Source organism: Procambarus clarkii, chromosome 45 (assembly GCF_040958095.1).
Source record: "Procambarus clarkii isolate CNS0578487 chromosome 45, FALCON_Pclarkii_2.0, whole genome shotgun sequence".
Taxonomy (NCBI): Eukaryota; Metazoa; Arthropoda; class Malacostraca; order Decapoda; family Cambaridae; genus Procambarus; species Procambarus clarkii.
In genome coordinates this window covers 20,525,351-20,539,030 of record NC_091194.1, presented here as the reverse complement: position 1 = coordinate 20,539,030, position 13,680 = coordinate 20,525,351, and positions in this window count along the sequence as shown.

Below are 13,680 nucleotides of genomic sequence, written 5' to 3'. Positions count from 1 at the left end.
TTCTGAATGATTCTTTACACAAGTTTCTGAATGCCGTTCGTATGTTGGCCAGCCTGGCATATGCCGCTGATGTTATCCGCTTGATATGTGCTGCAGGAGACAGGTCTGGCGTGATATCAACCCCCAAGTCTTTTTCCTTCTCTGACTCCTGAAGAATTTCCTCTCCCAGATGATACCTTGTATCTGGCCTCCTGCTCCCTACACCTATCTTCATTACATTACATTTGGTTGGGTTAAACTCTAACAACCATTTGTTCGACCATTCCTTCAGCTTGTCTAGGTCTTCTTGAAGCCTCAAACAGTCCTCTTCTGTTTTAATCCTTCTCATAATTTTAGCATCGTCCGCAAACATTGAGAGAAATGAATCGATACCCTCCGGGAGATCATTTACATATATCAGAAACAAGATAGGACCGAGTACAGAGCCCTGTGGGACTCCACTGGTGACTTCACGCCAATCGGAGGTCTCACCCCTCACCGTAACTCTCTGCTTCCTATTGCTTAGATACTCCCTTATCCACTGGAGCACCTTACCAGCTACACCTGCCTGTCTCTCCAGCTTATGTACCAGCCTCTTATGCGGTACTGTGTCAAAGGCTTTCCGACAATCCAAGAAAATGCAGTCCGCCCAGCCCTCTCTTTCTTGCTTAATCTGTGTCACCTGATCGTAGAATTCTATCAAGCCTGTAAGGCAAGATTTACCCTCCCTGAATCCATGTTGGCGATTTGTCACGAAGTCCCTTCTCTCCAGATGTGTTACCAGGTTTTTTCTCACGATCTTCTCCATCACCTTGCATGGTATACAAGTCAAGGACACTGGCCATAAGAACTGAACAGTTCCACTGTTGTGGAACTGAACACGTGCTCCCTACGTCATCTTGCATGGCAACATTCATGTGACGTAAACTGAGCGCTGCTTGTTGCACCACAGCTGTGATGAACACCCTGAGACACACTATCATTCATCTCCACACTACACATCTGGACAAAACCGATGGACACTGGACACCAACTGGACACAACTTTATAAACCCAATAGACTCAATGTTGAAGAGTGGCTTTAGTTACACGTTGAAGTAACATTGATTCGGTGTTAAAATGGCGACGCTCTTGGATATTGTGCCCGCGGGGAATGTTCTTCCCTGTGGTTAAAAGAAGAACTTCTTAAGCCACACTCACGACCTCATCTTCAGAAGGACACAGCTGCTCTGGAGAAAGTGCAACACCGGGCAACAAAAATCATTCTAGAGCTAAGTCATCTCTCGTACCAGGAACGGTTGAGTGCCACAGGGCTAACAACACCTTGGATTACCTTGCGATGATTTCGTTGACAATCTCATTGAAACTTTTAACAAACTTAACAATTTGGAGGATGTTGATCCGGATAACTTCTTCAGAAGGTCAGATGTAACACAAACAAGGAGCAACAGTTTCAAGCTCAACAAGCCACAATGGTGAACTGAGAACAGGTGATGCTGTTCACCCACGGAACCGCCTACCCGCCGAAGCCGTAACTGCCAAAACAATGTTAAGATTCTAAAATCTACCTGGAAAAGTTCATGAAGGCAAATGGGGAGGATCTTCGATAAGCCGCCGGCTTCCTGTCCTCGTCGAGGGTTAGTGGCCCTCAGGTAAATCAGGTAAAGTGTAGCAAACTGTGTCGATCCTCACTACGGCAGGCGGGCCCCATGGATGGGGAGCTTCCCTTCATGTTCACACAGGCGGCCCCCATGGATGGGGAGCTTCCCTTCATGTTCACACAGGCGGCCCCCATGGATGGGGAGCTTCCCTTCATGTTCACACAGGCGGCCCCCATGGGTGGGGAGCTTCCCTTCATGTTCACACAGGCGGGCCCCATGGATGGGGAGCTTCCCTTCATGTTCACACAGGCGGCCCCCATGGATGGGGAACTTCCCTTCATGTTCACACAGGCGGCCCCCATGGATGGGGAGCTTCCCTTCATGTTCACACAGGCGGCCCCCATGGATGGGGAGCTTCCCTTCATGTTCACACAGGCGGCCCCCACGGATGGGGAGCTTCCCTTCATGTTCACACAGGCGGCCCCCACGGATGGGGAGCTTCCCTTCATGTTCACACAGGCGGCCCCCATGGATGGGGAGCTTCCCTTCATGTTCACACAGGCGGCCCCCATGGGTGGGGAACTTCCCTTCATGATCACATGACTCTCCATGATTTTATATGATTCATGGAGCTTTGGTTCAATTGTGTTTATATCTCTACATAGCCATCTGTTACGACCCTGGGTTCCTTAGTTGGAAACCAGAGGTCAAATTGAGCTCTAAATAATTACTTTACATTAATTGATAGGACTGTTGATGCGTTTTTATTCCTATCCTCCTTGCCAGACGTAACACGAATCTTGTTTCTTACAGAGCATTAAGACTCTGGGCTTGTTGATTATTAAATATTGAACTAGTTATCGGCTATGTTTAGAAATGATCTAAGTAAATAGTAAAGTAAGTCTGAGTAAACTTGGGTTGATGTCTGCTGTACGATCAGCTGAATATCCGTCCGGCAGCAAGTAGAGCGGGAGGCAGGAGGACGCTGGGTCGCTCTCTCTGGTGCTGGCTGTGGTTGGGTTCACACTCTCCCTCGTGGGTTCTGTACTCCTTTACCTTCTCTCTCTCTCTCTCTCTCCTTACTGTATCCTGATTCTCTACAAGATAAGTATTGTATATCGTGTACCGGCCTCTGGCAAAAGTGTGTAGTAGTTTGTGTGGCCTGAACTAGTGTTTATATTCCTAAGATTGCTCTAGGTGGTGTAGTGAAACCACTTGTGTTCAAGTTGCCCCAGGCTACCTATAGCCTTTGCTAGTGCCATATTCAAGTAGACTTTACCCTAGTTTTGGTAATTGTAAAACTTTGTATCCTGCCTTTGTGGACCAAGGCTTTTAACGTAAAGTAGTGTGGTAAAGTGTTGTTATTATAGTAATGTATAAGGGGGGGGGGGTTGTTAAGAGGGTTTAATAAATAAGTTAGTCTTTGAGGTGTATCCATTAATCCTGTTGCAGTGGTGTAGATGATTGTATACTAGACAGCAGATCTGTTTCTAAAACCTTGAAGCATTAACAGGAACCTATGTTCCTAGGGGGGCTGGGCTTATCTACTCCACTATTTTTGATACATCTTGATTCAAGCTATTGACCCTTCTAATTAATACTCCAAACCCCCATAACAAGTAACACGCAATTTCATAACACCTTCCTTGCCGTTCTTCAGACTGGGCAGTGTTTACATAGAGTTCAAGTGTTTCTGCCATTTGTTTTCTTTGTCTATAGAGGGAACGTCGTTCTCGTTCCAGTCTGCATCTCTTACTGTATTTCTCTTAGGGGTATGCGGGTTGAGCACATATTTCTAGTGCCACCGAGCATATTTTCGCCAAGCACTGGTTCAGGTTTGCATTTTCTTGCTGCTCTTCCCAATTTATATCTGTGAGGTTTTAGTTTATTTGTTCTCAGTTAATCTGTTTCTTATTAAAATTCAATCTGCTGAATTCTCCTATTCTAGCATTTGGGACTGACTGTGCATTTCTTCTTCCCATGGTTGTATGAATTTGAATTAAATTTTGATCTGAATAACAGGTATATTTGTAGTAATCATTATGTTCCTGAATAATTTATCGTGATTTGCGAAAATAAGGTCTAGTGTGTTATCTTTTTTAGTTGGGTCTACTATTTGTTGGTTTAGTGCAAATCTGTTGCACATCCGTGTGACTTAATTTAGGCTACCTCCCGGTATTCTCTCGAATATAACTGTATTAGCTAGGTAATTCCGTTTCAGGTGTTGTAAATTGAAGTCCCCAAGCAGGATAATGTTTCGGTCTGGATTTGTGAGGTTTTCCAAGCAGCGTTCTATTTCCATTAGTTGGTCCTTAAACCGCTGAGGATTTGTCTCCGGTGACTGAGGATGTGACTCCGGTGATCTCATATCCAGTGTGTTGTTGTTGGTTAAGACACATGTCTGTTGACATTGAATTTTTTTTAATAAAAATATATTTTTGTATTTTCTTTAGATTTTAAGGATCTGGATATGCTGTGGTGGGCAGTTGCCACAGGTGTGGAGTGGGACACGAGGACCCTGGACGTTAGTGTCCTCTATTTGATTTTTTTTTAATTTTTAATGACATTGTTTTATTTTAAATGTTTCTATGTGATGTGATGTGTTTGATCTTTATTCCAGGAGGAATACTGGGATAGCTGAGGGTTATCGGGTGATGTTAGCTAGTTGTAAGTTGTTAGGTGTGGATTTTGACAGTTATTTGTTACTATATCAGGACAGGTATAGGATGTTTTGTCTGCCGGGTAGTTGGCAGGGTACGAGGCTACACCCAAGTGGACAGCCAGGATTATAGGGACGGTCTCTGTCCTTATGTTTTATGTACTATTGCTGTTGTTTTGTTATGTATGTATACATGCTGGGGCGCACCTTTTTGGGGGTGCCATTTTTGTGGTGGGAGATTCTATTAGTTAGGATTAGATAATTTCTTTTGTTTTTGAGGCATTGGGTTAATATATGGTTGGGTTGAAAAGGTTGTTTTTGGAGTTAATGGTTATGATAGGGCAGGATTTCAGGATAAGAAATTCGTGCTTTAAACTTCTTTACACACAAATTTCTTAATTTCCGAAGAGGGGGAGTTATAAGGGTATGTGCAGACCATAGCTCCTTCCCCTTCCCCCTTTCCCTTCCTCTTCCTCTTCCCTTCCCTTGCTTGCCTTCCCTCCTTTTGGTCACCCTTCCCATTCGTCACAGTCTGACCCTCGGGGTCATAAACAGGTTGAAGTCACTTATAATAATAATAATAATAATAATAATTATAATAATAATAATAATATAATAATAATAATAATAATAATAATAATAATAATAATAATAATAATAATAATAATAATTTTTATTTAGGCAAAGGTACATACATAAAGAGATTTTACAAAGTTTGTTGGCTTTATAGATAGAGCTAGTACATACAATGCCTAAAGCCACTATTACGCAAAGCGTTTCGGGCAGGAAAAAACACTACTGACTAAAGCTTAAAACTAATGGGTAAAAAGAATAAAATGTGTTGAGTACAAATAAAAATAGGGGTAAAAGAGGGGGGAACATGGCTGGAAAAACAGCACAAATACAATTACAAATTATTACAGAAAATTACATTAAAACAGCGTTGATTTGAAAAAAAAAAAAAAAAAAACATACATGGGTTGACAACAGAGGGGTAAGGTGAGTTACAGGGAATTTATTAGGTATAGCTTCGTTTTTAACTTAAACTGGTTGAGAGAGGTACAGTCTTTAACATGGTTGGGAAGGTCATTCCACATTCTGGGCCCCTTGATTTGTAGAGCATTTCTGGTTTGATTAAGTCGTACTCTAGGAATATCAAAACTGTATTTATTTCTGGTGTGGTGCTCATGGGTTCTGTTACAACCTTCTATGAAGCTTTTGAGGTCAGGATTGGCATTACAGTTTAGCGTTTTATATATGTATAATACACATGAGAGAATGTGCAGTGACTTAATGTCTAACATATTCAGGGATTTGAGTAGGGGTACTTGTTCCTCTCTCTCTCCTGTCCATCTCTCCAGTGACGAATTGGAAATAGTACCTCAGGGTCAATAAACTTGTGCTCTCAAGTTACACGTGGGTGCCCAGCCGGCGTTTCCACAGGACAGTCCTGTTACTGTCCCAGTTACTGAGTTTTTCTGTCAAGAGGAATTGACCCTTATGGTCAAGCCTGATTCTGATTGGTTGAAGCCATGTAGGCCTGTGGAGGCATGATCCCCACAGGGTAGTGCCTGTCTATGCCATTGGCCAAGATTCTAGATCACCCAGTTATGGTTTAAATCCATATTGGCCATAGGCTTGGGATAGGTGGAGTTAAATTGGGCCTAGGAACTAGGGGGGGGGGGGGAGCCTGTCCCACTGGTAAGCGTTTTTAGAAAATATTAGTTAGTGTGTCTTGGAGCGTAGTGAGGTACAGGTGCCCTTGACCTGTGGGAGGCCAGCCGTCAACATCTTGGCCTCAGTGTGGTTTTAAGGTATTGTGCACTTGAGTATTCATGTCCTCAGTAGATATACATTTTGCCTCATAGGGATAATGGAGTAAGATATATGTTCAGTTGATTTTAATTTACATGTTTAATAAGAATAAAGGGTATAAGTTGTTCCAGAGGTATTTAGTTAAGTCCCCCTTTTTGGTATTATTCTACTTTGTCATTTTTTTTATATGTGGTATATGGAAAGTTCCGGTGTTCTCCATCTTATGAATATTAAAGTCTCCTTAATGAATAGCAGTCTCCGTGGTGTAGTGGTAAGACACTCGCCTGGCGTTCCGCGAGCGCTATGTCATGGGTTCGTATCCTGGCCGGGGAGGATTTACTGGGCGCAATTCCTTAACTGTAGCCTCTGTTTAACGCAACAGTAAAATGTGTACTTGGATGAAAAAACGATTCTTCGCGGCGGGGATCGTATTCCAGGGACTTGCCCGAAACGCTACGCGTACTAGTGGCTGTACAAGAATGTAACAACTCTTGTATATATCTCAAAAAAAAAAAAAAAAGTCGCTCTTGAATCCCCCTTCAGTTCAGTAAGATTACAGTATTAATCCATTATGATTTATTTACTTGCCCCTTTGAGTTCCATGATTATTGAGTCCCGTCCTTCCTGGGGAAACAATACTTTAGACACATTCATTTATGGTTGGGAAGATTGTGACAATGTTTTAATGATTTTAATTATTAGTTATAAATTAATAACTCCTATTCTTGTTGTGTCTTCCTCGTTTAATATTCAACTTATATTTGAGGCAGTCCAGTGAGGGGGTCACACTGGAGTGTAACCGTGTTAAGCTGGGGTATTGAGTGCAGAAGGGAAAGGGTTATTACAATAAGGGTAGCGTTCAGAATTATTACACTGGGGTCCGTGCCTGGCCCCTCGCTGGGGTCCGTGCCTGGCCCTCGCTGGGGTCCGTGCTGGGCCCTCCCTGGGGTCCGTGCCGGGCACTCACTGGGGTCCGTGCTGGGCCCTCCCTCGAGTCCGTGCAAGGCCCTCACTGGGGTCCGTGCCGGGCTCTCGCCGGGGTCCGTGCCTGACCCTATCTGGGGTCCGTAACGGGGTCTAGCTGGGGACCGTGCCGGGCCCTCGTTGGGGTCCGTGCCGGGCCCTCCTTGGGGTCCGTGCCGAGCCCTAACTGAGGTCCGTGCCGGGCTCTCGCCGGGGTCCTTGCCTGACATTATCTGGGGTCCGTAACGGGGTCTCCCTGGGGTCCGTGCCGGACCCTCGCTGGGGTCCGTGCCAGGCCCTCCCTGGGGTCCGTGCCGGGCTCTCGCTGGGGTCCGTGCCAGGCCCTCGCTGGGGTCCGTGCCGGTCCCTCCCTGGGGTCAGTGCCAGGCCCCTCGCTGGGGTCAGTGCCGGGCCCTCGGTGGGGTCCGTGCCTGGCCCTCGCTGGGGTCCGTGCCGGGCCTCGCTCGGGTCCGTGCCAGGCCTTCCCTGGGGTCCGTGCCTAGCCCTCCCTTTGGTCCGTGCCAGGCACCTCGCCGGGGTCTGTGCCGGGCCCTCGCTGGGGTTCGTGCCTGGCCCCTCGCTGGGGACCGTTCCTGGCCCTCCCTGGGGTCCGTGCCGGGCCCCTCGCTGGGGTCCGTGCTGAGCCCCTCACTGAGGTCCATTGTGGGCCGTTGCTGGGGTCCGTGCCTGGCCCTCCCTGGGGTCCGTGTCTGGCCCTCGCTGGGGTCCGTTCCAAGCCCTCGCGCGCGTCCGTTCCAGGCCCTCGCGCGCGTCCGTGCCGGGCCCTCGCTGGGGTCCGTGCCAGGCCCTCGCTGGGGTCCATGCCTGGCCCTCGCTGGGGTCCATGTCTGGCCCTCGCTGGGGTCCGTGTCTGGCCCTCGCTGGGGTCCGTGCCGGGCCCTCGCTGGGGTCCGTGCCAGGCCCTCGCTAGGGTTCGTGCCGGGCCCTCGCTGGGGTCCGTGCCAGGCCCTCGCTGGGGTCCGTGCCAGGCCCTCGCTGGGGTCCGTGCCTGGCCCTCGCTGGGGTCCGTGCCTGGCCCTCGCTGGGGTCCGTGCCAGGCCCTCGCTGGGGTCCGTGCCAGGCCCTCGCTGGGGTCCGTGCCGGGCCCTCGCTGGGGTCCGTGCCAGGCCCTCGCTGGGGTCCGTGCCAGGCCCTCGCTGGGGTCTGTGCCTGGCCCTCGCTGGGGTCCGTGCCTGGCCCTCGCTGGGGTCCGTGTCAGGCCCTCGCTGGGGTCCGTGCCGGGCCCTCGCTGGGGTCCGTGCCAGGCCCTCGCTGGGGTCCGTGCCAGGCCCTCGCTGGGGTCCGTGCCTGGCCCTCGCTGGGGTCCGTGCCTGGCCCTCGCTGGGGTCCGTGCCTGGCCCTCGCTGGGGTCCGTGCCGGGCCTAACTTGGTTATCTTGAATTTATCTTGAGAGGATTTCGGGGCTTTAGTGTCCCCGCGGCCCGGTCCTCGACCAGGTCTCCACCCCCAGGAAGCAGCCCGTGACAGCTGACTAACACCCAGGTACCTATTTTACTGCTAGGTAACAGGGGCATTGGGTGAAAGAAACCACAGGATCACAAGTGCAGCGTGCCCTCTGCACGGCCAACTGGCTTCGCTGGGGTCCGTGCCAGGCCCTCCCTGGGGTCCATGCCTGGCCCTCCCTGGGGTCCGTGCCAGGCCCCTCGCTAAGGTCCGTGCCGGGCCCTCGCTGGGGTCCGTGCCAGGCCCCTCGCTGGGGTCCGTGCCGGGCCCTCGCTGGGGTTCGTGCCAGGCCCCTCGCTGGGGTCCGTGCCGGGCCCTCGCTGGGGTCCGTGCCAGGCCTTTCCTGGGGTCCGTGCCAGGCCCCTCGCTGGGGTTCGCGCCAGGCCCTCGCTGGGGTCCATGCCTGGCCCTCGCTGGGGTCTGTGCCTGGCCCTCCCTGGGGCCCGTGCCGGGTCACTCGCTGGGGTCCGTGCCGGGCCCTCACTGGGGTCCGTGCCTGGCCCTTCCTGGGGTCCGTGCCGGGCCCCTCGCCGGGGTCCGTGCTGGGCTCTCGCTGGGGTCCGTGCCTGGCCCTCACTGAGGTTCATTGTGGGCCCTCCCTGGGGTCCGTGTCTGGCCCTCACTGAGGTTCATTGTGGGCCCTCGCTGGGGTCCGTGCCGGGCCCTCGCTGGGGTCCGTGTCTGGCCCTCACTGAGGTTCATTGTGGGCCCTCGCTGGGGTCCGTGCCGGGCCCTCCCTGGGGTCCGTGTCTGGCCCTCATTGAGGTTCATTGTGGGCCCTCGCTGGGGTCCGTGTCTGGCCCTCACTGAGGTTCATTGTGGGCCCTCGCTGGGGTCCGTGCCGGGCCCTCGCTGGGGTCCGTGCCGGGCCCTCGCTGGGGTCCGTGCCAGGCCCTCCCTGGGGTCCGTGTCTGGCCCTCCCTGGGGTCCGTGTCTGGCCCTCCCTGGGGTCCGTGTCTGGCCCTCCCTGGGGTCCGTGTCTGGCCCTCCCTGGGGTCCGTGTCTGGCCCTCCCTGGGGTCCGTGCCTGGCCCTCCCTGGGGTCCGTGTCTGGCCCTCCCTGGGGTCCGTGTCTGGCCCTCCCTGGGGTCCGTGTCTGGCCCTCCCTGGGGTCCGTGTCTGGCCCTCCCTGGGGGTCCGTGCCAGGCCCCTCGCTGGGGTCCGTGCCAGGCCCCTCGCTGGGGTCCGTGCCGTGCCCTCGCTGAGGTCCGTGCCAGGCCCTTCCTTGGGTCCGTTCCGGGACCTTGCTGGGGTCCGTGCCGGGCCCTCGCTGAGGTCCGTGCTTGGTCCTCCCTGGGGTCCGTGCTGGGCCCTCGCTGGGGTCCGTGCCGGGCCCTTGCTGAGGTCCGTGCCTGGCCCTCCCTGTGGTCCGTGCCGGGCCCTCCCTGGGGTCCGTGCCGGGCCCTCCCTGGGGTCCGTGCCGGGCGCTCCTTGGGGTCCGTGCCTGGCCCTCGCTGGGGTCCGTGCTGGGTCCTCGCTGGGGTCCGTGCCAGGTCCTCACTGGGGTCCGTGCTTGGCCGTCCCTTGGGTCCGTGCCGGGCCCTCGCTGGGGTCCGTGCCGGGCCTCGCTGGGGTCCGTGCCTGGCCCTCCCTGGGGTCCGTGCCTGGCCCTTCCTGGGGTCCGTGCCTGGCCCTTCCTGGGGTCCGTGCCTGGCCCTTCCTGGGGTCCGTGCCTGGCCCTCCCTGGGGTCCGTGCCTGGCCCTCGCTTGGGTCCATGCCAGGCCCCTCGATGGGGTCCGTGCCTGGCTCTCCCTGAGGTCCGTTCCTGGCCCTCGCTGGGGTGCATGTCGGGCCCTCGCAGGGGTCCGTGCCAGGCCCCTCGCTGGGGTCCGTGCCTGGCTCTCCCTGGGGTCCATGCCTGGCCCTCCCTGGGGTCCGTGCCAGGCCCCTCGCTGGGGTCCGTGCCAGGCCCTCCCTGGGGTCCATGCCTGGCCCTCCCTGGGGTCCGTGCCAGGCCCCTCGCTAAGGTCCGTGCCGGGCCCTCGCTGGGGTCCGTGCCAGGCCCCTCGTGGGGTCCGTGCCGGGCCCTCGCTGGGGTCCGTGCCAGGCCCCTCGCTGGGGTCCGTGCCGGGCCCTCGCTGGGGTCCGTGCCAGGCCTTTCCTGGGGTCCGTGCCAGGCCCCTCGCTGGGGTTCGCGCCAGGCCCTCGCTGGGGTCCATGCCTGGCCATCGCTGGGGTCTGTGCCTGGCCCTACCTGGGGTCCGTGCCGGGTCACTCGCTGGGGTCCGTGCCGGGCCCTCACTGGGGTCCGTGCCTGGCCCTTCCTGGGGTCCGTGCCGGGCCCCTCGCCGGGGTCCGTGCTGGGCTCTCGCTGGGGTCCGTGCCTGGCCCTCACTGAGGTTCATTGTGGGCCCTCCCTGGGGTCCGTGTCTGGCCCTCACTGAGGTTCATTGTGGGCCCTCGCTGGGGTCCGTGCCGGGCCCTCGCTGGGGTCCGTGTCTGGCCCTCACTGAGGTTCATTGTGGGCCCTCCCTGTGGTCCGTGCCGGGCCCTCCCTGGGGTCCGTGCCTGGCCCTCACTGAGGTTCATTGTGGGCCCTCCCTGTGGTCCGTGCTGGGCTCTCGCTGGGGTCCGTGCCTGGCCCTCCCTGTGGTCCGTGCCGGGCCCTCCCTGGGGTCCGTGCCTGGCCCTCACTGAGGTTCATTGTGGGCCCTCCCTGTGGTCCGTGCTGGGCTCTCGCTGGGGTCCGTGCCTGGCCCTCCCTGGGGTCCGTGCCTGGCCCTCCCTGGGGTCCGTGCCTGGCCCTTCCTGGGGTCCGTGCCTGGCCCTTCCTGGGGTCCGTGCCTGGCCCTCCCTGGGGTCCGTGCCTGGCCCTTCCTGGGGTCCGTGCCTGGCCCTCGCTTGGGTCCATGCCAGGCCCCTCGATGGGGTCCGTGCCTGGCTCTCCCTGAGGTCCGTTCCTGGCCCTCGCTGGGGTCCATGTCGGGCCCTCGCAGGGGTCCGTGCCAGGCCCCTCGCTGGGGTCCGTGCCTGGCTCTCCCTGGGGTCCGTTCCTGGCCCTCGCTGGGGTCCATGTCGGGCCCTCGATGGGGTCCGTGCCGGGCCCTCCCTGGGGTCCGTGCCGGCCCCTCGCTGGGGTCCGTGCCAGGCCTCGCTGGGGTCCGTGCCTGGCCCTCGCTTGGGTCCATGCCAGGCCCCTCGATGGGGTCCGTGCCTGGCTCTCCCTGAGGTCCGTTCCTGGCCCTCGCTGGGGTGCATGTCGGGCCCTCGCAGGGGTCCGTGCCAGGCCCCTCGCTGGGGTCCGTGCCTGGCTCTCCCTGGGGTCCGTTCCTGGCCCTCGCTGGGGTCCATGTCGGGCCCTCGATGGGGTCCGTGCCGGGCCCTCCCTGGGGTCCGTGCCGGCCCCTCGCTGGGGTCCGTGCCAGGCCTCGCTGGGGTCCGTGCCTGGCCCTTGCTTGGGTCCATGCCAGGCCCCTCGATGGGGTCCGTGCCTGGCTCTCCCTGAGGTCCGTTCCTGGCCCTCGCTGGGGTCCATGTCGGGCCCTCGCAGGGGTCCGTGCCAGGCCCCTCGCTAAGGTCCGTGCCTGGCTCTCCCTGGGGTCCGTTCCTGGCCCGTGCTGGGGTCCATGTCGGGCCCTCGATGGGGTCCGTGCCGGGCCCTCCCTGGGGTCCGTGCCGGCCCCTCGCTGGGGTCCGTGCCAGGCCTCGCTGGGGTCCGTGCCTGGCCCTCGCTTGGGTCCATGCCAGGCCCCTCGCTGGGGTCCGTGCCTGGCTCTCCCTGAGGTCCGTTCCTGGCCCTCGCTGGGGTCCATGTCGGGCCCTCCCTTGGGTCCGCGCCAGGCCCTCGCTGGGGTCCGTGCCGGGTTCTCGCTGGGGTCCGTGCCAGGCCCTCCTGGGGGTCCGTGCCAGGTCCTCACTGGGGTCCGTGCCTGGCCGTCCCTTGGGCCCGTGCCGGGCCCACCCTGGGGTCCGTGCCGGCCCCTCCCTGTGGTCCGTGCCTGGCCCTCCCTGGGGTCCGTGTCTGGCCCTCCCTGGGGGTCCGTGCCTGGCCCTCCCTGGGGTCCGTGCTGACCCCTCGCTGGGGTCCGTGCCTGGCCCTCCCTGGGGTCCGTGTCTGGCCCTCGCTGGGGTTCGTGCCTGGCCCTCGCTGAGGTCCGTGCCAGGCCCTTTCTGGGGTCCGTGCCGGGCCCTTGCTGAGGTTCGTGCCGGGCCCTTGCTGAGGTCCGTGCCAGGCCCTCCCTGGGGTCCGTGCCGGGCCCTCCCTGGGGTCCGTACTGGGCCCTCCCTGGGGTCCGTGCCTGGCCCTCCCTGGGGTCCGTACTGGGCCCTCCCTGGGGTCCGTGCCTGGCCCTCCCTGGGGTCCGTACTGGGCCCTCCCTGGGGTCCGTACTGGGCCCTCCCTGGGGTCCGTGCCTGGCCCTCCCTGGGGTCCGTGCCGGGCCCTCGCTGGGGTCCGTGCCGGGCCCTCGCTGGGGTCCGTGCCGGGCCCTCGCTGGGGTCCGTGCCGGGCCCTCGCTGGGGTCCGTGCCGGGCCCTCGCTGAGGTCCGTGCCTGGCCCTCCCTGGGGTCCGTACTGGGCCCTCCCTGGGGTCCGTGCCGGGCCCTCGCTGAGGTCCGTGCCTGGCCCTCCCTGGGGTCCGTGCCTGGCCCTCCCTGGGGTCCGTGCCGGGCCCTCGCTGGGGTCCGTGCCGGGCCCTCGCTGGGGTCCGTGCCGGGCCCTCCCTGGGGTCCGTGCCGGGCCCTCGCTGGGGTCCGTGCCGGGCCCTCGCTGAGGTCCGTGCCTGGCCCTCCCTGGGGTCCGTGCCTGGCCCTCCCTGGGGTCCGTGCCGGGCCCTCGCTGGGGTCCGTGCCGGGCCCTCGCTGGGGTCCGTGCCGGGCCCTCCCTGGGGTCCGTGCCGGGCCCTCGCTGGGGTCCGTGCCGGGCCCTCGCTGAGGTCCGTGCCTGGCCCTCCCTGGGGTCCGTACTGGGCCCTCCCTGGGGTCCGTGCCGGGCCCTCGCTGGGGTCCGTGCCGGGCCCTCGCTGGGGTCCGTGCCGGGCCCTCGCTGGGGTCCGTGCCGGGCCCTCGCTGGGGTCCGTGCTGGGCCCTCGCTGGGGTCCGTGCCGGGCCCTCGCTGGGGTCCGTGCCGGGCCCTCCCTGGGGTCCGTGCCGGGCCCTCGCTGGGGTCCGTGCCGGGCCCTCGCTGAGGTCCGTGCCTGGCCCTCCCTGGGGTCCGTGCCAGGCCCTCCCTGGGGTCCGTGCCGGGCCCTCGCTGGGGTC